Here is a 26176-nt window from a genome sequence, read left to right on the forward strand (position 1 = left end):
CTTTTTTTCTGTCTATTGCTCTACACATGATAACTTGACATTTCTACCTAACATTTTCTTATGTGGCTTTAAAATTAATCTGTTATTATGCGTTCAGATCCTGTAGTGGTTTTTGAACCGAGGGGCTTTTGACGTTACACTCCCCCACCGGTAAACCGTCACTGCAGACTGGTTTACATTCATCTAAAACGTCAAGCCAAGCCAGTTTCACCGATGGCCTCCAAAGTAAACCAGTATTAGCCCGAACTATAGCTTGGCGAACTTGACCGTCTCGTCTGACAATCACCTTTTCTATTCGCCCTCTAATCCATTGGTTTCCAACTGCTCCATTTACCACCAGCACCAAGTCTCCCTCTTCCAAATTCTTCACCTCTTCGAACCATTTTGATCTTCTTGAAATCTCTGGCAAATACTCCTTGATCCATCTGTTCCATATTTCATCTGAAAGATGTTGTGTTGGGTGTCAATGACTGCTGGTCTGGTGTTTGCCATCGATTCGGCTTCCACGATAACTGATTCCAAGATTTCATCTGTAGGACGACGATTAGCCTCTATCATTGTTCCGATAGCTGCTTTCACCGAACGAACCATTCTCTCCCATGCTCCTCCCATATGGGGAGCGTTGGGAGGATTGAAGTTCCATCGCGTTTGAGTGTTCGTGTTCGTGAAAGCTAGTTGCTTATTTCGCTGCTCTATTTCGTGGTTGCTCGCTCTTGGAAATTGGTACCGTTGTCACTGAATATCTCCAGCGGTGCTCCACGACGAGACACGAACCTTCGTATAGCCACCACATAGGACTCCGTTGACAATGAATGTGCGACTTCCAAATGAATAGCACGAATAGTCAAACAAGTGAATAGTGTTATCCACCTTTTAACAACGATTCGTCCAACTTTCACTATTATGGGCCCGAAGTAGTCCAATCCAACATATGTGAAAGGCCGTACATAAGGAGTAACTCGAACTTTTGGCAGAGGTGCCGTAGGCGGAAAATGGGGTTTAGCACGAAACACTTTACACCAGACACAGCTTTTTGCAACATTCGCGACCAAAGATCTCATCTTTGGAATTTCGTAGACCTGCCTGATTTCATTCTCAATTTTTTCCCGATGTCCATGGTGAAAACGACGGTGAAATGCATCGACGATGAGAAAAGTAATACGATGCTGTTTACCTGTTGCACACAAAAAAGCTCTTCTTCAGTGGTTTGTCCGGTAGTATCATGGCTTGGCCAGGACTCCTGTGGCATTCTCAAAAAGTCAGGCTCACGAAACCATCGACTATCTGGTCGTTCCTGTGCCCCTCTTCATAGCATCAACTGTCACATTCTATGCTGAGCCGATTTTTCTCCACTCCCACATCAATCGTTGATAGTATTTCTCCCATTCGAAATCCCACGTATTGATGGTTGATCTGACCGAATCCAAGCAAGTACTGTATTTGAATCGGACCAGAGCACCCGTTTTTTACTGGAAGTTCGTGCATAGTCACCTACCTACGCCCTGATCAGGAGCATTCCTCGTTTCACCCGGGAGTTCTCAGGTTGCTGGATAATTACAGTACTGCAACTTTATCTCAAGTTAATTGCATCGTGAATGAGAATAACCGCTTGCTGGATCTGTGCTTCGTCGGCGGTCGTTACACCGCTCCATTTATTTCCACTGTACCTGTTCCTTTGGTCAAGGCTGCCCCTTGTTGCAGTATTGCCGAATTGCTGTCTAACTTGGATTGGCAGAGTATCATCGACCCGGCCGATGCAAATATCGCTGCGCAAACTTTTTCTCATGTCTTGGCATATGTCATTGACAGGCATGTTCCAAAGACTGTTGCCCATACCGACTCTAGGGTTCCGAGGATGACAAATGACCTCAGTTCGTTGAAAAGGACAAAAAAGGCCGTCCTGTAAAAGTTCACTAGGTTCCGAACTCTTCCCTTGAAACACCATTATGCTAGGCTGAACCACGAATACAAACGGTTAAGTCGTTTCTATTTTAAACGTTACCAGCGGAGGATGCAGCAACGGCTTAAATCCCATCCGAAGTCCTTTTGGAACTATCGTCCATGGTCTACAATGGAGTCATGGCATCAACTCAACAAGAAATTTGTAACCTATTCTCGGCCAAGTTTGCTAGCGTGTTTGTCAATGAGCGCCTCTCCAATGACTCCATAACCAGCGCAGCGGGTAATGTACCCTTAACGAATCAAACGCTAAACGCTGTCGATGTAAGTACAGATGTCATAGCGAGAGCAGTCACGCGGCTAAAACGTCGTACAAATCGGGACCTGACGGTGTTCCGTCGGTTTTCCTAAAAACGAACATTTCCTACCTTCTGGATCCACTTAATCGAATCTTCCAGCTCTCCCTTTCTAATGGTGTATTTCCGTCCTGCTGGAAGACAGCTGAAATGTTTCATGTGTACAAAAAGGGAAGCAAGTGTGATATGTATAAACAATTATCGAGGAATCACGTCGCTATGCGCTGTATCGAAGTTGTTCGAGCTGGTCGTCATGGATTCTCTAAATGGTCACTGTAAACATTATATTATAGTACCGACCAACATGGCTTTATGGAAAAACGTTCCACAGGTACGAATCTACTGTGTCTTACATCATACGTTACAGACAGTATGCTTGCTTGTGATCAAACAGATGTAATTCATACGGATCTAACTGCAGCATTTGATAAGTTGAACCACAGCATTGCGATCGCCAAGCTTGATAGATTGGGAATTGGAGGCAGCCAGCTTGCATGGTTTGGTTCGTACCTTACTGAGCGCCAGTCGACAGTTGCTCTAGGCGATTGTCGCTCGGAAAGCTTCTTCGCGATGTCTGGCATACCGCAGGATAGCCATCTGGGACCGTTGATATTCCTTCTCTACTTCAACGACGTACATCTAGTTCTAAAAGGACCGCGATTATCATTTCTAGGCCAACATTTGAAAAGGGCGTAACAGCCAAAATTTATTCCTTCTTATTCTTTCTCCCCATATATAGCTTTATATGTAGACGAAGAAGCAAAAGGAATAAAATTTGGCTGTTACGCCCTTTTCAAATGTTTGTCTAGATTTGTAGATGATCTTAAAATGTTTTTGCGCATCTGCTCAATAGCCGATTGTCATCTACTACAAGACCAGGTCGATGCTTTCGCTCATTGGTGCGTTCTAAATCGACTTGTAGTTAACCCGAAAAAATGCTCGATCATAACTTTTTCTCGAAATAAACAACCGATTACCTTCAACTACTGCCTGTTCGGAACGACTATTGAAAGAGTGCACTGTGTGGAAGATCTCGGTGTTCTATTAGACTCCAAACTGACATACTCGCATCACATTTCATATGTTGTTGATAAAGCATCCAGGTCTCTTGGATTTGTGATCAAAGTGACAAAGACTTTCACAGACATCTACTGTTTGAAAACACTGTATTGCTCTCTCGTGCGATCTACGTTAGAATACTGCTCTGCGGTATGGAGTCCAAACTATAATAATGGTCACCTGTCATAAGACGAGTTTGAACAATGATGAATTCCACTCATTGTAATTCAGATCTCGACAGATAAAGGCCGTCTTCAGTGTCTTGTACTTGACTCGAGCCAAGTACAAGACACTGAAGACTTACTGTTGAATCGAAATACGTATCTGTCAGGATACAATGTGGAATTCAATGGGATTGTTCAAACTCGTCTTATGACAGGTGAAAACATTCCACTAAAAAGCTCAAAATAATTTTTCTTATAATAATGGTGTCGAACGCATCGAATCCGTTCAACGTCGGTTAATACGGTACGCACTCCGCAACCTTCCCTGGAGAGATCCGCTACGACTTCCTCGCTACGAGAGCCGTTGCCTTAGCTTAGAACCTCTGTGTATCCGAAGGGATGTATGCAGAGCATTAACCGTCGCCGATATTTTGCAAGGAAGAATAGATTGTGACACTCTTCTGCGACAAATAAGCATCAACGCACAACCCCGACAACTGCGGAGTAACCTAATGCTAAGACTTCCTTTTCGTCGCTCAAACTATGGACTGCGTAGTGCTCTCTATGGTTTGCAGCGTGTTTTCAATAGAGTGGTGTCGGTGTTTGATTTCCACTTGACGCGAGATGTCCTCCACCGGTTCTTCACATCATTTTTCACCGACCAGAACAATTGACGCACATAGACTATAGTTAATGTATTTGTGATTGTATTGTATTTTAACCTCTTGACAATGTTTTTTATGTAGTGATGTGATATTGTATTTATATTTTTTTTAACCATCATTGGGGCTGTATCAAGTCTGTTGATGTAATAAATAAATAATAGTAATGACGCTATGAAGAAGTGGTGTCCCTAGGACTGCTGCTTGTAGCTCAAGCCGCGGAATCGTTAACATCTTAAGCGGCGCTACTTTAGCCCTAGGTGCCACCAAAGTCAAAAAAGGACCTTCTGGAGTATCGACCCGAAAATATGCGGCACCTGCGTACGCTGATTTACTGACATCGATAAAAACGTGCACTTGTAATGAGACATAGCTATGCTCCGTCGCGTTTGGGAAGTACCATCGTGGAATTTGTAGATTGTTCAACTGGGGAACTAAGTCAATCCATTTTCTGCATTGAATCCATGATTTCTCGTTGATTTGGTCATCCCAACCGGTGCACAGTGTTTTCTAACCCAGGAATTCGTGATCGGAAATGTTTTGGCCTTGAAAAGTTGATTTTCAGTGACTTCGGAGAAAAGTTTCAGTATGTTAAGCTCCATATTTTGGAAAAAAAAAGCTTTTGATTAATCCTCCTAAAAGTAAGACGGAAATTCTCTTTCCTCCAATTATGAAGATACATCATTGGTGTCTTCGAGAAAGTTGTAGAAAAATTTTGCTTTATAAACTTTATTACTATCTGCCATAGCAGTCGAGATATGGATCGTTATTTATGAACGACCACCAAAAATCAGGTTTTTCACGATACTTTCGTCACTATATTTTTTAGATTTTTCAAATGTTCTACAAAGATCTCCGTCGCGATAAAAAAAACAAGAACCTTTCGGAAACCGTTTCTTCTTATTCTCAATATTGACGAAGCTATTGACGATTTTTTTGTTCAAAATGAGCATTTTGACATTAACTGCATACATTTAGCGGCAAAAACTCAACCGTACGTAAAACTTCCCGCTTAGTAGGGATATGCGATGCAAAGCTGTCAGATACCGGTTTCCATTTCATACCCAAAACGGATTCAGTGTGGCCTGTTTCTCCAATATTCTTCTCTGTATGATTGCGCTTCTTTGCTTCTTCCGAATGTTTATTGGAAAGGAAATTGCGAATTTCAAATCCACCCGCAGCATGGATCCACTTCACCTGACATACACATTGGGAACAGCTTCCTCTGGTGTTATACCATTTACATAGTGACGGTATACTATGACGTCCACTGCTCTTGGAAAATCTCGTTCAAACTCCTTAGTAAACTCCTATTTTTAATATATTGTGCACAACTTGGTGAGCACGTCGCACCAAATATAGCTACGTTCATGACATATACAACCGGCTCTTGTTTTGGATGATCTCTGAAAAGAAATCTCAGGAATGGTCGATCTTCGAATCTGATGTTAAAGCGATGGAACATCTCTTTTATGTCGCCAGTTAATGCAAAACGATATCATCTAAACTTCCCTATAACCGTCGGAAGGGTTGTCAGGAAGTCTGGTCCTTTCAATAGCTCTGAATTGAGAGATACTCCTTTTACTCTGGCAGCAGCGTCCCAAATCATTCTCAGTTTCTGAGGCTTCTTCGGATTTATAACAATCCCCAGTGGCTTGCTTTATGAGCATATCCTTTAACTTCATATTCCCGAATCTGCTGTCCAACACGTTCAAATAAAACAGGATCCTTTTCGAAACGTTTCTCCAGCGAACGTAAGCGGTTGTATGCCATTCCAAAACTATCAGGAAACTTTTTCAGTACGATGTCTCAAACGACAATCATTGAGTCCACACCCTTTCCAAGTTTTGCAAGGCCACTTTCCATGTTGATGCAAGCAAGTTCTGCATAATCCCTGTTGCTCCACCGTTTTCCAGCGATCATTAATATTCATTGCCTTGAATATCAGGCAATTTGGTGTTTTATGTCCTTCTGTTTTGCAAATGGGACATGTCTTCTTTCTTGGACGATTCATTATGCACGGCGTCAGTTTTGTAACAGTATCTGCCGCATTAGTATGAACAAACGCACGTTCCTTTGGTTTCTGCTTCGGAGTCTTCTCGTTCCGGTGTGATGGTAATTCATCTGTCATTTCATACGCCAGTTCCACTTCCCGGGCAGAAGCCATGAATAGAATATCAAAACATGATTGATATAAGAGATAAAAGAACAGGCAACAATATCAAAAATTTGCACCAAAATATCATTTAAATATCAAGATATGCTATGGATAAGAACAAACTAATGGTACATGATATTGATCACTTATTACAAATAGCATAACTTGATCTTCTAATGATATTTTAGTGATAAGAAAATTATTTTGAGCTTTTTAGTGGAATGTCTTCACTTGTCATAAGACGAGTTTATACCATTCCATTGAATTCCACCACTTAATTGTATCTTGACAGATACGTATTTCGACCTCAACAGTAAGGCCGTCTTCAGTGTCTCGTACTTGACTCGACTTGAAGAAAATGATCGCAACTTACACTATTTATACTATGCGTAGGTATAATAATTTATCTAGGTACTTATCTAGTTACATTTCGTACGGTGCTTACTTCTACTCGCTTGTTGCGCTTAATGCTTAGGTATAAACTTGAAGAGCCAGGAGCTACCATTTCCTTGATCTTTATTCAACAACCGCGTTTGTACCTGTCGGTAGATTTCCAAGCTCTCAGCAACATCAAGTTTCCACGGAGAAGAGACATTTCTTAAAATTTTAATGTTTGATGTCGTAATTGAATGATTTTCCTGATATACATGTTCAGCTACCTTAGACCTAAACTCATAATTTAATCCCTTATCAGTTTCCCTCTTAGCCTTACTTACTTCTGCAATATGTTCTTTGAACCTTACATCTAACGATCTTAGCCTTACGTTTCCCTCGTAGCGTTTCCCTCTTAGCCTTACTTACTTCTGCAATATGTTCTTTGAACCTTACATCTAACGATCTTTTTGTTTGACCTACATATACTTTATCACACTGTGAACAATTAATTTGATAAACCCCGGCCTTATTTAACATTTCTACTCTATCCTTTGTAGAGCCCAAAAGTGTCTTCAGTTGATTGCTTCTGCTGGAGAATACTAAATCGATGCCGAATTTCCTCAGTCGATAGCGTAGCTGGTGGGTGATGTGTCGGTCATAGGGGACCGATACCCTCTTCAGCGGTTCATCGATCGGTGTCAGTGTTGTCAGTTCGTTTTTCCGTAGGTTCCTCTGCTTTTTGTTGATGATTGCTTGTATTGTTCTTTCCTTGTATCCGTTGATCCTCGCTGTTTCCAAGATGTGTTGTAGCTCCTTCGTTTTTCCTTCTTCGCTCAGGGGAATCGTCTGCATCCTGTGGATCATGTGATGAAAAGCTGCCATTTTATGCTGATACGAATGATTTGATGTGTATGGGATGACTCTCATGGTGTTGGTGGGCTTCCTGTAGATTTCGAAGTCAAATGTTGCATTTGTTCCCTTGATAACCAGTAGATCCAAGAAAGGTAATTTACCTTCCTTTTCCTCCTCGTGGGTGAATTTGATATCTTTATGCACGTTGTTTATCGCTTCCAAAATCCTGGGTAGATCTTTCCGGTTGATGATGCTGAAAATGTCGTCCACGTATCTCCACCATTTCTCGGGTAGTACTCCTTGTTCCTCTAGGTTGTCCTCCAAATTCGCCATGAATAATTCGCACAAAAACGGTGATAACGGATTTCCTATAGGTGCACCCTTCGTTTGTTTGTAGAAGCTTCCACGGAATGTAAAGTAGTTCTCATTCATGCATAATCTTGCAAGCTTGAGATACATTTTTACCTTTCCTCGCCATGCTGTATCCGTCTGTTGTCCTAGTAGCCAATCCTCCAACAGGTTCAGAGCATCCTTCACTGGAACGCTTGGGAACAATGCCGCTACGTCGAATGATACCATGATGTCCTCTTCTCCGATGTTTCCTGATTCCAATATCCTCTTGGTGAACTCCTGGGTGTTTACAACTGATCTGCTGGGGAACGGCTTCGGCATACTCTGGAACTCCTTGACTAACCACTTGGCCAAGTTTTGTGTAGGGGATCCCACTGATGAAACTATTTCTCGCATCTCTGTACCTGGCTTATGTATCTTTGGTAGTCCTTTGATCCTTGGTAACACAGGGGTCGTCATTTTAACCCAGGCTTCTCCGATGATCGTCTTGCATTCCTTTATCGTTTTATCCGTAAGTCGGATTAGTCCGGGTAGTGGGTCCACTCTCAAATGCCTGTATGGTCCTCCGTTGATTTTTGTCGTCATCTGTTCATCGTAGTCCTCTTTGTCCATTATCACCACTGCGTTTCCTTTGTCCGCCTTCATGTAGTAAACTGGTTTCTCCTTCAACTCCTTTAAAATCCTCTTCTCGTCTTTGTTCGATGTCCCATGCTGTCCTGCTTTGATGGCGTCTGCTACGATGTTTCTCACACTATTCTGATCCCGTTGATCAACATTTCGTGAAATCTCAACATTTCGTGATCAACGGGATCAGAATGGTGGAAAAGCTTTGAACAGACTGATAAGTTTGATCGAAAACTCAGGTGGGCGGAAGAGAACTGAAGAGTGAAGCAGAAATGGAATCAGAAGTTGAAAAAGATATATGAGTCAAAGAAGATGATGATGAGTTCAAACATATTGTAATAAAATGAAGAACTGACAAGAGATTAAATTATGAGTTTAGGTCTAAGGTAGCTGAACATGTATATCAGGAAAATCATTCAATTACGACATCAAACATTAAGAAATGTCTCTTCTCCGTGGAAACTTGATGTTGCTGAGAGCTTGGAAATCTACCGACAGGTACAAACGCGGTTGTTGAATAAAGATCAAGGAAATGGTAGCTCCTGGCTCTTCAAGTTTATACCTAAGCATTAAGCGCAACAAGCGAGTAGAAGTAAGCACCGTACGAAATGTAACTAGATAAGTACCTAGATAAATTATTATACCTACGCATAGTATAAATAGTGTAAGTTGCGATCATTTTCTTCAAGTCGAGTCAAGTACGAGACACTGAAGACGGCCTTACTGTTGAGGTCGAAATACGTATCTGTCAAGATACAATTAAGTGGTGGAATTCAATGGAATGGTATAAACTCGTCTTATGACAAGGGATATTTTAGTGCAAAATATTGATATTATCGGCTGATCTTTTATCTCTTATATCAATCACGTCCACATCTTATTTTGCTATCTTATCAACATTTGATATTATTGAGCTATTTTCGTCTACTCGGGTTGTGCTGCCATGAAACTTCCAAAAACTCCCAGGTCTACGACAGGTGATGTAGCCTTGTAGGCTGACCATTTGAGGCGGTACTCGACGGGTAACTTGACTACCAGATCGTGTAATAACGAAGGATTAGATAAATGAGCTTGTTGCTCTGCATTCCTTAAATGTTCCACCAAATTATCTACTGCCAGCCCAAACTCGATGATAGTGCCCAAATCGTTTATCTTGGGATAAGGTAGATACTTAATCCGCTCTGTCATGACACGAATCAAAGTCTCCGGACGACCGTACCGCATTTCCAAAGTTTAAACCACACGGGAAACGCTGGATGGACAAAGTACCCGACCACGCATCCAAAAGCCGCACCCTTCAGACTCCGTTGTAACCGGATGAGATTCTCGTCCAAGAAAAATCCACAAATAGCTGCTGACCGTACAAAATTACTGCTCCAGATCGGCCACTTCTCCGGGTTGCGCCGGAAAACGATGGAAGATCTTTCCCCATCACCTGCCGCGCCGCCAGTTGCCGATTCGTTGGAACTTCATCTCCTTCCTGCTCCGATTGCACCTTTCCTCGATTCCGATTCACAATGTTGGTAGATGTTTCGTGTCTAATTGACCCAGAGTCTTGGATCAAGTCGTTAAACAACCCCCCTTGGCATGGATTTACCGCACCACGCTTGATTGCTGTACCTATCTGCATTCTATCACTATCGGCTTCCGGCACTTGGGTTAACTGAGAGCCCTCCTTACTATGCTTTTAGAATCTTTTAAAGGTCTTTGCGCTACAACTCCTGTTGCGTGTGTTTATGAAAAAGTGTGCTTTGAAACGGTACCTGGTTTAAGTGCTGACGTGGACGATTGTCCACGTCCTGCTGCTACACTCAGACATTTGTTAAATAAGTTTTGCATTTTCCTCTATCGAATGCCGTTTAATTGTCAATTGTTGACACTGGAACCAGGGTTGGCAGAAATCGCTCTCAATAGATAACGAACAACGATATAAGAGAGGCAAAAACTGTTCCGAATCATAACAAGCCATGATAACAAATTTATCAAACTTGTATACAAGTGCGAAAAAACAGTATCGGATAGGCAGCCCCCACAGAAAAATGGTGATTTTCGCTTTGTTTTCGCTCCTTTCGTGTTGGTTATTGCGCAGTTGTGTAGAACAAGTTGAAATGCATCATCAGAGCCAGTGCTCCCCACCAGTGTTGTAAAATGTCATTTGCATTCGTTTGTATAATTTTCCCAGAACTTGTTTCAGAAGGTAGCTATCAATTCATGCTGTATGACGAACTTATAGCGGTTAAATGGGCCTACAACTTTGTCTAACGAGACTTTGCTGTAAATATGTAATCTGGGACGTGGGAGGCAAAATGTCATTCAAATGACATTATGTCAAATGACACGTGACATTTTGGAGAGTTTTCACTCTCCAGCCTTTGATGTTATACTTAGAGCAATGTACCCTTGGACAAAAATATAACCCTACTCAAGCGTTATGAGTATATTCAAAATTATGGAAGAAATTTTGCTTCTAAAGAAAGTTATGAGCAAATTAGTCAAATGACATGCAGATGACATTTTACAAGCCTGCTCCCCACATTTGGAGCTTTCTAAAACAAATTTATCATGGGGTATAACATCCCGAATCAGTTCTCTATCATGACAGCTTGCGAAAAAAGTTTCTCGCGGTATGCTACATATCGTATATGTATACAAAGATGATAAGTGAGAGACTTGCTCTTTCTTTTTAGGATTCAATCCATGACTGGAACTAATGCCTGGATCGCCTATTTTCTTTTTCGAAGTCCTGGAACCCTTACTGCCAGCTTTCGACCCTGTCACTTTTTTGAGGAGGAGAATCGTAACCTTCTAACCCGGAATTTTAAGACAGGCACCCGACGCCGGAATAGCCGCACATTTTTTTTTTTTTTTGAGCTAGTGAGTTATTCCCTTTTTGCCATGTTCGAAATTTGACGATGTAAATTTATCTAAAAAAAACTGTACTTAAATGTGCACTAGTTTTATCATTTATTACCATCGTACGAATGTAACTTTTAGTACATTTTATAGTAATCAGATTCTATTTTCTTCGTTTCAATTATGTGTCAATTAAATTCGAGTCTAGCCTAAGACCTTTTTTTATCAGACCTCATCATAAAATTTAGGATAAAAGAAATCTTGTTGTTATATCTGTTCTTTTGAAAAGTTATACGAGTTTTTCTCCCAAATGTTATTACCAATAATTGTGCAAGCGTGTCCAATTATTTGTTATGCAACTTTCCAACTAATCCGTCCGCCCTGTTTTCTCCCCAGAATTATTATCATGCCAAAATTTGCATACAAAACCTGAATCGCACAACCCCTTTATCATAAACAAACATAATAACCAGGATATCCTGGATCATACCCTGCGCGCGAGTTACTCTGATCTTCCCCTTCCAGCAGAATTGAAAATCAATCCGTTCGGATCCTTCTGCGATCCTAACCTACACACGCCGACTAACCAGCCGACCACACACAAGCGAGCACCAAGCAGCTGAACCACATTCGCTGGCCCACGTGGCACAAGCCACAGCAGCAGCTGCACTGCAAAGCCAAGTCGCCGCCGCACCCCGGCTTGCTGCGTTCCATTTTTATTAGAATTTTCGCATTCCTATACCGAACGGAAGGAGAAATCCCCGCATAGGCGAACCACTTTTTCACTCGCTTTTGGCGAAACTATGGGAAAAAGTGTGGTCAATAATCGAACCTTTGAGTTATTCCTCATATATCATATTACTAGTTCGAAAAAAATCAAATAGCGGATTTGAAGTGTTAAAGAGCTGGAGATAATCCTGAATGAAATGACGTTTCTAGGACATTCAAGACAGTCTACAAGAGTCTTGTAGGAAGATGCAGGAATTCATATCACAATCAATGATGAGCACAGAGGGCTTTCTAAAAAAATGTTTTTAAATGGTTAGAACTTATAAAATCCCTTTGCATAAAAAGAATCTACTTTTAAAACTATCAAACAAGCTCCTTGTAGAATATTGTAAGATATATTTGCTGCTTTCGCATTTCTCAGCAAATAGAAGTTTTAGCCCTTCTTGTATGCCACTGTCCCTTGGTGATCTACCAGAGCTGAAGCTACCTTCATGCATAACGCAGAGCACATTATTATCACAGAACGGGACTATAGGTACTGCACATCGCTCGTACGTAGTACATATCTGCCCCAATGTGAATGCATTCTTTCAGCGATGCATTAAACCTCATTCACCGGTCCCCGATGCTGAATCATCCCTTCGGTTTTGCATACTCGGCGCGCTTCCTTTGGACTGAGACGGTAATGGTGAAGTTGAAGACTACTCGGCGAGAAGAGTGGTTACTTTTGCGATCATAATAATGCTCGTTAACAGTCATGTTGTCAATTATGATGCTATCTTCGATCATACGCAACTTGTCAGCTTAGAAAAGTAAAAATGAAGTCTGGTGCTGGTACTTCAAACCACACAGCTTGGTTTTGCGCGCAGCGAACTCAGTAGCGAAATTCGGAGAGCTTCTACAGCGGAACATCATTTCCACGCATTGCTGCCAGCGAATAACTGACGTCGTTATATTTTAATATTGCTATGCATTCTATTGCCGGCATGCATCGATGCACCAAGCACTAGTGGCTTTTTATATAAATTTCATAATAATTACAAAGTTTGGGGATGCAATTTTGAATAATTCACCTTGCCATGAGATGGTCTTGTAGTGGAGCGTGGAGCATAAAAGGAAAATGAATGCATTGAAAACAAAACTGTTCCGGATTTCATAATGGTTTTTACCAAATAAAAAGTAATTTTATAATATACTCGGAGACTGTTCGTTTAGGCAGGGGTTTATATAGCTAAGAATTACCCGAATGTTCCTTTTCAAATACTCTGCTTATTATGAATACTAACACCTACTTAGATAGCCGATCTGAATAGGATAGAAATAGACATTTTTATTTTGGTTTTCTTATGACTTTCTAAACCCCAGGTGTACGAACAAACGAAGTGCAGCGAAAAAAAATGCAAAAGGTTCGGCACATCCGGTGTCACAGTTCCGAATGTCTTTAATGCGATTACGGTGCACATTTTTTCCTCCTTTCAAACAGCAAGAAATGAAACAAAGGCTAACAGGGCAGAAAATTCAAAAGTGGCAGGATAACTTCTGCATTGAGTTGCATTTTTGTTTTCACTTAGAAGCATTTTCGCTCGCCTGCTTGACCTTTATGAGTTCTGGTTGGGCTAGAAGCCAGCGGGTGCCAGCAGCATTGGTACACTCGTTGACCTCTTGTGGATAATGCAGAAATGTTTGCCATAGAAAACAGGAGTAGCAACGAACAAGCCGCCAGCCACATAGCTGCATTATCGTACCTACCTTCGTTTGACAAAGTTAGTATGGTACTTTTGCTTCGTTTACATTTTCTTCCAACATTGGTCATCTGTGTCTAGCCATATAATTAAGCTCAATAAATTTACTTCGGTTGCTGGGTTTCTACTCACCGTCGCAACCCACACCCAATTTGAGAGGACGCGCTTTACTCTACAAATAGCTTCTGGGAGGCAATATTTTTGATACCAAGGCATATCAGAAAGGAAACAATTTGAGAATAATATAAAAGAAATAAAATAGGTAGGGGGAACAACGGCTTTGGCAGGTTTTGTTCTATTATTGGCAGGGGTTTTTTTATGACTGACTATGCTCAAATTTGGCCTAAACATTCTTTGCATATCAAAGAATATTGTGGCCAAATTTCATAAAATTTGGTCGACAAAAACCTCCCTGACAATAATAGAACAAAACCTGCCAAAGCCGTCTTTCCCCCTAGATAATAACTGCGGTTCCACTTCTGTCAAACTTGGGTTTCTCGATCCCGAGCTCTGATAGAAATTTGAGGTTTTTTATGATTTTTTTGGGAATACAGAATACTGGGATTCAAACACCGAATCGTAAATAATTCTACCACGATACGCATACTGGCCCTTCAGCAGTTCAGTGGTGAGATGCGTCGCACATAAGAGCACGCAGTGTAAAAAGCGTGGCCAACACTATGTCAATAATAATCAGATCGGAAGATGACTTCAAGGAATGCCTTTTGCGTCTGCCCGGAACTATGGAATTTACCTACAACTAATACCAAAGTACAACCGTACAGGTGTCGGCAGCAAGTGCAGTAGTGCGGTGAGTACGAATCTTCAACCTCCCGCCGGTTGACCGGGAAATTTGGACCGAGAAATTTGGACAGCTCTGTCGAAATATGGAAAAATTCAAAGGACGGCTCGGGAGAAATATTCGGAGCGCACGGGGTTTCCCATTTGGAATTCTGTGCGTGGAGTTTTCATCGAACTCAACAAAGGATGTGAACTGATTCTTCTACTCAGTGTCGCATCCCCGTTCCGAGTCGTGGGTAGGATAAATGGAATAAATGCCGTTGTACTTGCAGTGGCAATATAATCAATTCTAAAAATAATCAGGACTTGGAAAAATCTTTGCGGACAGAATCCTTCTGCTCATGCTCAATGCGAGTCTCGGAAAGTTAACCTCCATGATCCTCTGAATACCTACTTGAGTCTTTGTGGACGTCCAAAATTATGTCAAACCGTCTACAAATTCATACTGCTCTGCTTTTAGACGTGATTAAGAAAGATGTAGAAGTGAATAAGCTTCCAGTAACTCAGGGACTCACACGTATTTCAAGGGCTTGAACACATGTTTTTCTTTGTTGAATGCATCGAACTAACTTTCTTCGTTTAAAACAATGGAAATGGATCCATGCGTTGACATCAGATACGCTTCGATTGGGTCTCAATGCTTCAATTGAGTTTCAATTCGGTTCTGCGAGAAAAAAAAACAACCGCGATCTTCTCCATCCATCAATATAGTAAACGAGTTAGAGCGCACATGATGCCTCGTTGATTGAGATTTAAGCATGGTTCTTCAAAAAATAGATCTTTATATGCTCTATTATTCATTATTATCCTTATTAATAGTAAGTAATTTTAATCTTATTTTTTCTTTTGCTTGAAATGGTTTGAAACCTAATCAAAAGTTTTATTTTGTAAAGCATATTATTGTTAAAAAGGTAGAGCAGAGTTGGCAAATTTCTATATATAAAAATAAGTTTACATTTCTTTTGAGGCAATATAACTCATCGTTTCTTCTTGGAATCAGCTGTGTCAAAAAATATGGAAAGATGGAAAATTTTGCTGAGAAAAGCGGCTTCCAAACCTCTTGAAAAGGAGGCTTCCGAGCCTCTTGAAAAAGAAAGCTTCCGAGCCTATTGAAAAGGAAGCTTCCGAGCCTCTTGAATATGAGGCTTCCGAGTCTTTTGAAAAGGAGTCTTCCGACTTACTAACTTACTAATGGATCCTGTACACCTCTGGTGGTGCAAAGGGCCGACTTGAAAGATCTCCATCCTGAGCGTTACCCGGCTATCGCTTTAACCTGTTGCCAGGTTAGATTTCGGTCGACTTCTTTTATATCTTTATTGAGGCTTCGCCGCCATGAGCCTCTGGGTCTGCCTCTGCTGCGATGTCCCGCTGGGTTCCAGTCTAATGCTTGTTTACAGATTTCGTTTCCGCCCCTACGTAGAGTGTGGCCGACCCAGCCCCACTTCCGATCCCGAATTTCTGTTGCTATCGGCCTCTGGTGACAACGACGATGGAGCTCGTTGTTTGAGATCCAGTTGTGAGGCCACCAGGCCCGAATTATATACCGCAGACATATGTCAATGAACTCCTGCAGCCGTTGAGTGTTCTCCACTGATACACACCATGTTTCGCTAGCGTATAACAGCACAGATTTCACGTTAGAGTTGAAAATTCGTATTTTGGTGCGTTCACTTATCTGCCTGTTTTTCCAGATATTTCTTAAACTCGCAAAGGCAGCCCTTGCTTTCTTGATCCGTGCGCCTATGTCGATCTTGGTACCGCCGTCTGACGCCATTTGGCGTTGGAAGCTTTCAACATTCTCCACTGATTGCCCGGCTACTGTGAAACTGGAAGGAGTCACCGTGTTTACATCCAACGATTTGGTTTTGTTGACGTTGATGACTAAACCTGCCAAAGAGGAGCGCTCGGCAAGGTCGTTGAGCTTACTCTGCATATCAGAGCGCCGTTGCGTGAGGAGTCGCCGGAGAGTCGCATCGATCTTCTCCTGAATCCGGGCTAGGATAATTTTGCACAGAACTTTGAGAACGGTACACAGCAACATAATGCCTCGCCAGTTATCGCATACAGTCAGGTCACCCTTTTTGGGCATCTTCACTAAGATACCTTGCATCCAGTCGACCGGGAAAGTAGCGGTGTCCCAGATATTACGAAATAAACGATGCAGTAGTTGAGCGGGTGTCATGGGGTCAGCTTTAAGCATCTCGGCTGATATGTGGTCGACCCCTGGAGCTTTATTCGATTTCATGCTTTGGATGGCTGTTTGAATCTCTAGCAGTGATGGAGCTTCGGCATTGACGCGTGTTATACGTCGGATCTTAGGCAGATCATGCCGAGGTGGTGATGGCCTGGCTGGCACTTGAAAAAGTTGTTCGAAGTGCTCGAACCAGCGTTTCAGCTGGTCAGTTGGGTCGGTCAATAACTGATCATTCGCGTCTTTCACAGGCATCGTTGCATTCATCTTCGCCCCGTTTAAGCGTCGTGAAATATCGTAGAGAAGGCGAATGTCCCCGGTTGCGGCGGCTCTCTCTCCTTCGTCGACCAGAGAGTCTGCCCACGCTCGCTTGTCCCGTCGACATGAGCGTTTTACTTCCTTCTTAGGAGCCGCGTATCGTAGACGGGAAAAGACTTTGGCTCCTCTGGTTTTCGATCGCTCTATCGCGGCTTTGGCTTCTCTTCGCTCCTCTATCTTTCTCCAGGTCTCATCGGTGATCCATTGTTTTCTCTGGGTGCGTAGTTCGCCCAGATTGTTCTCGCTGGTGGCGATGAAGGCATTCTTGATGGCGGCCCATTGGTCTTCCACGCTGCCACCTTCCGGAATATCTGCAGCACGCCTCTCCAGTTCTTCAACGAAGGACCGTTTCACCGTGGCATCTTCCAGTCGGCGTGTGTTGAATCGTCGTCCAACTCTTTCCTCCTGCCTCTTGAAAAGGAGGATTCCGAGCCTCTTGAAAAGGAGGCTTCCCAGCCTCTTGAAAAGGAGGCTTCCCAGCCTCTTGAAAAGGAGGCTTCCAAGCCTCTTGAAAAAAAAGGCTTCCAAGCCTCTTGAAAAGGAGGCTTCCGAGCCTCTTGAAAAGGAGGCTTCCGAGCCTCTTGAAAAGGAGGCTTCCGAGCCTCTTGAAAAGGAGGCTTCCGAGCCTCTTGAAAAGGAGGCTTCCGAGCCTCTTGAAAAGGAGGCTTCGAGCCTCTTGAAAGGAGGCTTCTGAGCCTCTTGAAAAGGAGGCTTTGAGGCCTCTTGAAAAGGAGGCACTGAGCCTCTTGAAAGGAGGCTACGAGCCTCTTGAAAAGGAGGCGAGCCTCTTGAAAGGAGGCTTCCGAGCCTCTTGATAGGAGGCTTCTGAGCCTCTTGAAAAGGAGGCTTGAGCCTCTTGAAAGGAGGCTTCTGAGCCTCTTGAAAGGAGGCTTCTGAGCCTCTTGAAAAGGAGGCTTCCGAGCCTCTTGAAAGGAGGCTTCTGAGCCTCTTGAAAGGAGGCTTCTGAGCCTCTTGAAAAGGAGGCTTCTGAGCCTCTTGAAAGGAGGCTTCTGAGCCTCTTGAAAGGAGGCTTCTGAGCCTCTTGAAAGGAGGCTTCTGAGCCTCTTGAAAGGAGGCCTGAGCCTCTTGAAAGGAGGCTTCTGAGCCTCTTGAAAGGAGGCTTCTGAGCCTCTTGAAAAGGAGGATTCTGAGCCTCTTGAAAGGAGGCTTGAGCCTCTTGAAAGGAGGCTTCTGAGCCTCTTGAAAGGAGGCTTCTGAGCCTCTTGAAAAGGAGGCTTTGAGGCCTCTTGAAAGGAGGCTTCTGAGCCTCTTGAAAGGAGGCTTCTGAGCCTCTTGAAAGGAGGCTTGAGGCCTCTTGAAAAGGAGGCTTCCGAGCCTCTTGAAAAGGAGGCTTCCGAGCCTCTTGAAAAGGAGGCTTCCGAGCCTCTTGAAAAGGAGGCATCCGAGCCTCTCGAAAATGAGGCGTCCGAGCCTCTTGAAAAGGAGGCGTCCGAGCCTCTTGAAAAGGAGGCGTCCGAGCCACTTGAAAAGGAGGCGTCCGAGCCTCTTGAAAAGGAGGCGTCCGAGCCTCTTGAAAAGGAGGCGTCCGAGCCTCTTGAAAAGGAGGCGTCCGAGCCTCTTGAAAAGGAGGCGTCCGAGCCTCTTGAAAAGGAGGCGTCCGAGCCTCTTGAAAAGGAGGCGTCCGAGCCTCTTGAAAAGGAGGCGTCCGAGCCTCTTGAAAAGGAGGCGTCCGAGCCTCTTGAAAAGGAGGCGTCCGAGCCTCTTGAAAAGGAGGCGTCCGAGCCTCTTGAACAGGAGGCTTCTGAGCCTTTTGAAAGGAGGCGTCTGAGCCTCTTGAAAGGAGGCGTCGGAGCCGCTTGAGAAGGAGGCGTCCGAGCCTCTTGAAAAGGAGGCGTCCGAGCCTCTTGAAAAGGAGGCGTCCGAGCCTCTTGAAAAGGAGGCTTCCGAGGCCTCTTGAAAGGAGGCTTCAAGCCTCTTGAAAGGAGGCTTCCAAGCCTCTTGAAAAGGAGGCTTCCTGAGCCTCTTGAAAGGAGGCCCGAGCCTCTTGAAAGGAGGCTTCCGAGCCTCTTGAAAGGAGGCTTCCGAGCCTCTTGAAAGGAGGCTTCCGAGCCTCTTGAAAAGGAGGCTTCCGAGCCTCTTGAAAGGAGGCTTCTGAGCCTCTTGAAAAGGAGGCTTCCGAGCCTCTTGAAAAGGAGGCTTCCGAGCCTCTTGAAAAGGAGGCTTCCGAGCCTCTTGAAAAGGAGGCTTCCGAGCCTCTTGAAAAGGAGGCTTCCGAGCCTCTTGAAAAGGAGGCTTCCGAGCCTCTTGAAAAGGAGGCTCCTAAGCTTCTAAGCATCGACCATCTTGAAAGGAGGCTTCTAAGCATCGACCATCTTGAAAGGAGACTTCCGAACCTCTTGAAAGGAGGCTCCTAAGCCTTTCGAAAGGAGGCTCCTAAGCCTCTTGAAAGAAGGCTCACAAGCTTCTTGAAAGAGGCATCCAAGACTCTTGAAAGGCTTACGACCTGCATGAAAGGACACCTTCGACTCGCGTCGCGCAAGGAAAAAAGCGTTGATGCCCCTCAAATGAAGGCTTCTGAACCTTTAAATTCAAGATTTTAGTGCAGAAGCATATTCTTAATATATTATTTAATACTTTGATCAGGTCGATTGCATTTTAAGTTTTTTTTTCAGATCTTTTGTCCATCAGCTTTTCATACACTGTGCTGATAGTGGTCAGCAGAATTTAAAAGGCTTTGATTTACTGATCGCCTTGCATATTATGTACAATACAAAGTTATGAAATAAAAAAAAACAACATTTATAAAACTTCATCGATATTTTTTTATTGGAATTGTAATACATCCGCCCTTACGCATTAGGGGTACCCCGGGTTGAGAACCGTTGCCCTACATGATCCAACAAAACCCCTCTGTCGATCTCATCCAGTAATCCGGTAATGCAGGCCTGGTAGCGGGTCAGTTTTTAGTGACTTGGTCACTTTTTTCGGGCTAGTCACTAAAAAGTCTCTTTTTTCGACCTCAAGTCACTAAAGTCACTTTTTCTCGCAAAAAGTCACTATTTTCAACTATTTTGAAACTATTCATGGCGGAAATGAAATTACGGACCTTGGAAAAATGATCGCTCTGTAACTTCGCCAGCCATTTAACTCGCTGCTCTTATTGAAGCTGTTTTACGTCACAATTTATAAATTGGTATACAGTCATGCAAGGAGGAGACCTGTCGATTACGAGTTTTTTTTTTAACTCAAACTTTATGCAGTAGGAGATGGAAGGGAGACTTGATTCTCCTCTGTTTTACCAAGAACTAAAGTAGTATTGTTATAGTGTATTTTTATAATAGATCCTCTAGACATATGATCATTATGTTGCGATTTTTTTTTATTGACGGCCTTATTTACTGTGTTTTGTTCCTCCTAAGGATGTTTTTAGTGGCCACGCAAAATTAGAACAACTTCTCCCAATAATGACCAAATGCTATCATTTTTTCACAGCACAAATTTATAAATTAAATATGCTAAATGAGCTTGAATTGATTAAATGCTTGAATTGATAAAAATGCCATCATTCTACCACAATTTCAGGATATTTGGTTTTTAAGTTGTTGTCTCAATTTGAGCAGACTTACCTCATTGGGCATCCATATAAAAATTTGTCTAAAAAATTTAAGAAAGTTTAATTTGTTCTCAAGCGGCTATTTTTTGTAGATTTGACAGATGTGATGAAGGGTTTGCTCTAAAAATTGCATGCGCTGTCGAATTCCATAGTAAAAATCGTTCATGAATACGCACAGCAAGTCGGAAAACCTGCGTATTTTGGAGTAAAAATATTTAAAAGTTCAGAGAGCATGGTCCTCATTACAAGCAGTAGGTCGAGGGTTCAATCCCAGGCCCACATGAATCTCCATAATTTTTGGATCGTTTTTTACTAAAACGATTCGTATTGTTGTTCCTGTCGCACTAAAAATTAAAAAAATATCCGTTTCACCTATGACAAATCGTAGAGTTCTCTGCATCTTTGTGTTCAGCTAATCCAATGATCGAAATTTTCACTCATTCTCACGAGAAGAAAATGCTCATTCACGCAGATTTTCGCCGAGAAATAATTTTCAGAAAAGAAAAACAGGTGTTAAGAGTGATAACCATATTTCGCTCACTTCCAGTGGCGTAAAAAATTGATTTGCTGGCAGACTACTCAGAGTTTTGAGTTGTCCTACTTTTTACAGATATTGAGTAAAATTTGCGTAGGTTAAAAGAGAGGGCAATACAAATTTACTTAGTCACTTAGTAGATAAAAGTTAGCGAGTACGATTTTCGTTTTTCTTCTAAGTTCGTTCTAAGAGAAAAGAGTGGTGAGTGAAAGATGTTTTCCGCCACAAATTACGAAAAAAATATTCTCCTTCGACCCAAAAACGCCTGATTTCGTCTCATCGAACTTGCAACTGAAATTGGAAGTCACTATTTGGTCACTTTTTCTGCAACTGAAAGTCACTATTTGGTCCCTTTTTTCGTCAGCTTTGGTCACTAAAGTCACTATTTTCAGTGACTTCAGTCGCTACCAGCCCTGGGTAATGGTTCTCGACAACGATCCGATGGGAACAAGAAGTCGAGGTGCGCAGCGAGCAAGGTGGATCGATCAGGTGGAAGACGATTTGCATACTGCGTGGTTGGCTACATGCAGCCATGGATCGAGTTGAATAGAAAAGACTGTCATGTACTACACAGGCCACTCCGGGCTTAGTCTGAGTAAATAAATAACAATAGCAAGTCACTGCGCCTTAGTCCGAGTAAATAATAAATAAATAAAAGGAATAGGTCTGAGGTAAACCATTGATAAATTGAAAAATAGATAAATAGAAAAAAAAACATAGGAAGTGCCTACAGTACACTAAATTTGCAAAGCAGCCAAATTCCAGCTCCCTTCCTTTTAGACAAAAGTAACAAGCAGAAGACTCAATTAAACAATTAGGCAATAACTTATTGACTACCAATATGCTTTGATGTGGATATTAAGCAATAGAATGGACAGATCTCGATTGTACAAGAATGCTTTGCTTCCATGTTAGAGGTAGTGATTGGGACTGATCATTATCTGTGATAAAGGAGGTAATACTACTCTCAGCAATGGCTAAGTTTCAGCACTAGAACGGGTATTGAGCTCGGGTCTAGTGCGAGGGACCGAAGGCATGCTTTCCTTTCCATGCGCTGCCATTTACAAAGCGTAAGGGTTCTTTCTAAAATTTTGTAACGCTAAATTTGGTGATTTTGGACCCCCACCCTCCCCCTCGTAACACTTTTTGTATGAAAGGTTCATTTTTTTGTATGGATCGTAACGTAATAATCTTAGTCACCATTGCATTCACATATTAATGATTTCATGATATAATTGATGTGTTCCGTGTTGAACTAGTTCCCCGGAATAAGAAAATGACTCATGGATTGCATGAATCATTTACCTATTGTTATTGAAACATTCAACAGAACATTCCATAATAAATAATATAGCTCAAGCTGTTCACTTCAGTTCGCCTTTTTTTGCTAAGTACTCCAGAAATGAAAAAAAAACTTCATTGTTGAAACTTCTTCAAGCTACTTTCGTACCTTCTTCATTATGGCAACGTTTTTTCAAACAAACTCTAAGTTTCTCCCGTCGAACAGTTGCACAACTGGCTTGCTAGCGAAACCATAAATTTGATTCAAAAAACATTTAATTCAATCCTCCAAGGCCACCCATTCGTCTTGCAAAAAGTTAGTGCCTATGTGAAAGACACGTAGCAGTCAACTTCGATATTAATTTTGCCGCCAGGTTTCCAATTACACGCGTGCTCCAGGTTTTCATGTTCCCGTGTGCGACATAAAGTAGTCAATTTAGTTTAGAACCCCGTCTATTTACTGTCCAAAATCTAAAAACATATAAAATTCCTACTGAAAGAGGCTTTTTGTAGTTAAAAATCCGTCTATTAGGAGACGCGACTGTAAAACGAATCCCGGATGCTGCACCGTCCCGTTAGAGTCTATGAAGAAAGAATGTCCCAAACAATGGAAGCTTTGGAAATCGTTGCCAAAAACTTTGTAGGTGTAGTATAAAACTGTCTTTTTATCCTTCCTCCCTCTCAAAATGAAGGAAGATATGCGGGCGGGCAGACAGAATCCCTAGCTGCCGAGTTTTGCAAAAGCAGGCAGCCAGCACCGGAACATTCGAAAAAGCCAACGGAAATGGAACTTTTCGTGTGTGTATGGCTGCCGCTCAGAGCTCCGCTCGTGATGAGGAAATAATATGAAATTCGATTTGCCGAATGAATCAACATAACTTCGTGCGATAAGGACAAAATTGAATTTTTTGCTTTAAATATGTCAAGGCAATGAAATGAATTTGCATGATTTATTAATTTAAACAAAACTCAGATATGATTGCTTAACTACAATCAATGTGATTTATTGACTGTTCGCTCAAATTTTGCCAGAAAATAATATAGAAAGATAGGAAAAAAGTAACTCCAAGCAGGATTGGACATTTTGCATTCTTAAAAATGCTGCATGATGAAGAGACTCGGGAAAGACATTAAACGAGAGTCCATAAGAATGGTGTACCTATTCAGTCTTGTGGTGGTCAGCTCGTTTGACCGAATGCCATTTTACTGAATAACACAAATATTTTAGGGAGCTCTTTCTGTCTATTTTTCTATATTATGTCTGTATGTTTTCTTTATTTTCGATTCTCATTTTTTTAAATTTTTAATCTTATTGTTTTTGTTTTACCTTTAGTTTTTGTTTTCATTGTCTTTCTTTTTTCTTGTTTTATTTTTTATTTTTTATTTTTCCTACCTTTTTTTATTTCTCCAATTTGAGCTTAAAGTGCTCTCTTTTATGTTTAGCTTCATATATTGCAAAACTCATTTGAACTATAAAAAGTGATATCATGAGCTCCCATCGTGAGAAGTGTGACCGGATCTTCGATATTTTTGGTGACACTTCTAAGTTTTCACTTCTGGGAACTGGTATTTTTCTTTCCATATTCGGCCAAATGGCATTTGACGTTATTCGGTCAAATGACGCTATACCTTTTTAGATAAAGAATAAACGCAGGAATGAACTTTTTTTGCTACCCGTCTGCTGGTTTATGTTCATGCCTATCTTCTGGTCATTAACGAAGCCGCGTAAAAAGAACGAAAATTTTTGCTTGGTCAATAAAATTCTCCAGTTTGTGGAAGTCGGCCGGCGGCAGTCTGGTAAAATCTTCTCAAATGAATCGCTTGTTCGCTTTTATGGGTGTTGTTTAGAAAGACGAGAGACGAGAGAAAATGTCGATCGATATGGAAGTAAATTTCAGTTCGGCATTTCCAAGTAGTCTAACTCTGTTACATCTGGATTGGTACTTCCAAGAAGCATTCTCCTTATCTCCTTATTTGTTGTAAATTACAGATAATTCGATATCACGTGACAAAACTTCGTCATATTTTATCTCGTCTTAGTTGAATTGTTCCATGAACAAGACGTCTATAAAATATTAAATTTCATTGTAACATAGAACTCTTTAATTTTGTGTACTCTTTCGAAAAGCATGCATGTAATGACTGAAATTTTACGATCATTACTGCCATCCCGTTTAGGATAATAGTAAGAAATTTAATTACGTCTGAGGAAAAACATTCAGCGAGGCAACCCAATAAGAGTTGGAATGTGGCTTCCCCACAGTGTTACATGACGACGCTTTATAATGGGAATATTATGGGAAGCACTGCCGGTCGGATGTTTTTAATCTCCATTCAGGTTTTTGCATATATTAAAAAAATATATCGACACATTTTCAATTTTATAATCCTTTAGTTTGTTTGGTAAAATGTTTTCGCACTTTTAGACGACGAATGTACAATATAGGGTTACTGCTTCTGGTTCCATCTCATAGCTCCGATATTGGTCTCACAAATAATAAAGCAATGAAAAGGTATCTGGTTAGTTTATTATTTTTGTGATATTTTTCAGCAGAGAGCACGCATGTTAGCAAAAAGAAGCGATGCAATTGATGCCGTATTTCTTTGTTTCGCGATGAGATTAATATATCAAGACAAAATTTTCAAAACGACTTATCTGCTTTTGTAAACAAAGATTCAAACGACGATTTGACGAATCTGATAGCTCCCCCACGCAAATCAACACCAGCAATAGGTAGGTGAAGGATTCCTTTACCTGTTGATGGTGTTGGTTTGTGGGAGAGCGCTATCAGATTCGTCCAATCATCGTTTGAATCTTTGTTTACAAAAGCAGATAAGTCGTTTTGTAAATTTTGTCTTGATATGTTCAGTGAGATGGAAAACGGAACAGTTCCCCTACCATTCAAGACACCACTTTATTTGTATCTTCTCAAGATCAGGTAAAGCTAAGAAATTGATTGGAACAATGTATAGCTTGCTAGCTCCAAATATTCAAAACTTGATATTCCCCAGATTTTCAGTCATAAGTGTAGCTACTTGCGGTATTTTAACAACTCGTAAGGAAAACGTCGAACCACCATCCCTGGCTTGCAGCAGAAGAACAAAATTTGGAAATAGAATCAAGAGCTGATGATAGAAGTAATTTCGGCTCGTTTGCTATCTATCCCGCACCATTTTGCAGCCGCGGTAGCGGTCGTGGCTGAAAAACACAGAACATCTACCACTTTTGTTTGATCCCCAGCATCCACGAGGGAGAAGAAGCAATTCGGGCAATATTGGGCAACGAGGGAAGGATGCATGATGAGCGATAAAGCGCGTTCGCGTGTTGCCAGGCGTTCCGAAACAAAGTGCTGACACTGACTCCACCGACGACGACGACGACGACGGCCGGGGCTTGCTTATTTGGAAGGCGGTTGTTGTTGGTAGGGCGAAGATAAATGAGATTTTGCTTTAAATGCAAGAAAATGGATGCCACTTTGGGAACAGGACCATGATATCGTCGACAAGGGTTCTCCTGATGGTACGGATGCTGGAAAATTTATCATGATTTTATTTACGAGTTTACATGCTTGCGAAGGTCACCGTATGAATATACGAAGGTTATTCTTCAAGAGTTGCAGTAATACGAAACAATCCAGATTCATCCACACAG

The 26176-nt window shown here is 41.9% G+C and overlaps 2 protein-coding genes across 3 annotated transcripts in view; one reads left to right on the forward strand and one right to left on the reverse strand.

The window, feature by feature from the left end:
- LOC134227241 (RNA helicase aquarius) overlaps positions 1-26176 on the forward strand; it is a 355300-nt gene that overhangs the window by 27286 nt on the left and 301838 nt on the right. The window lies entirely within an intron of this gene.
- Positions 1-26176, reverse strand: part of LOC134227214 (probable G-protein coupled receptor Mth-like 5) — a 127727-nt gene that overhangs the window by 7331 nt on the left and 94220 nt on the right. The gene's annotated exons all lie outside the window — the stretch shown is intronic.

Source organism: Armigeres subalbatus, chromosome 1, assembly GCF_024139115.2.
Source record: "Armigeres subalbatus isolate Guangzhou_Male chromosome 1, GZ_Asu_2, whole genome shotgun sequence".
NCBI classification, from domain to species: Eukaryota; Metazoa; Arthropoda; class Insecta; order Diptera; family Culicidae; genus Armigeres; species Armigeres subalbatus.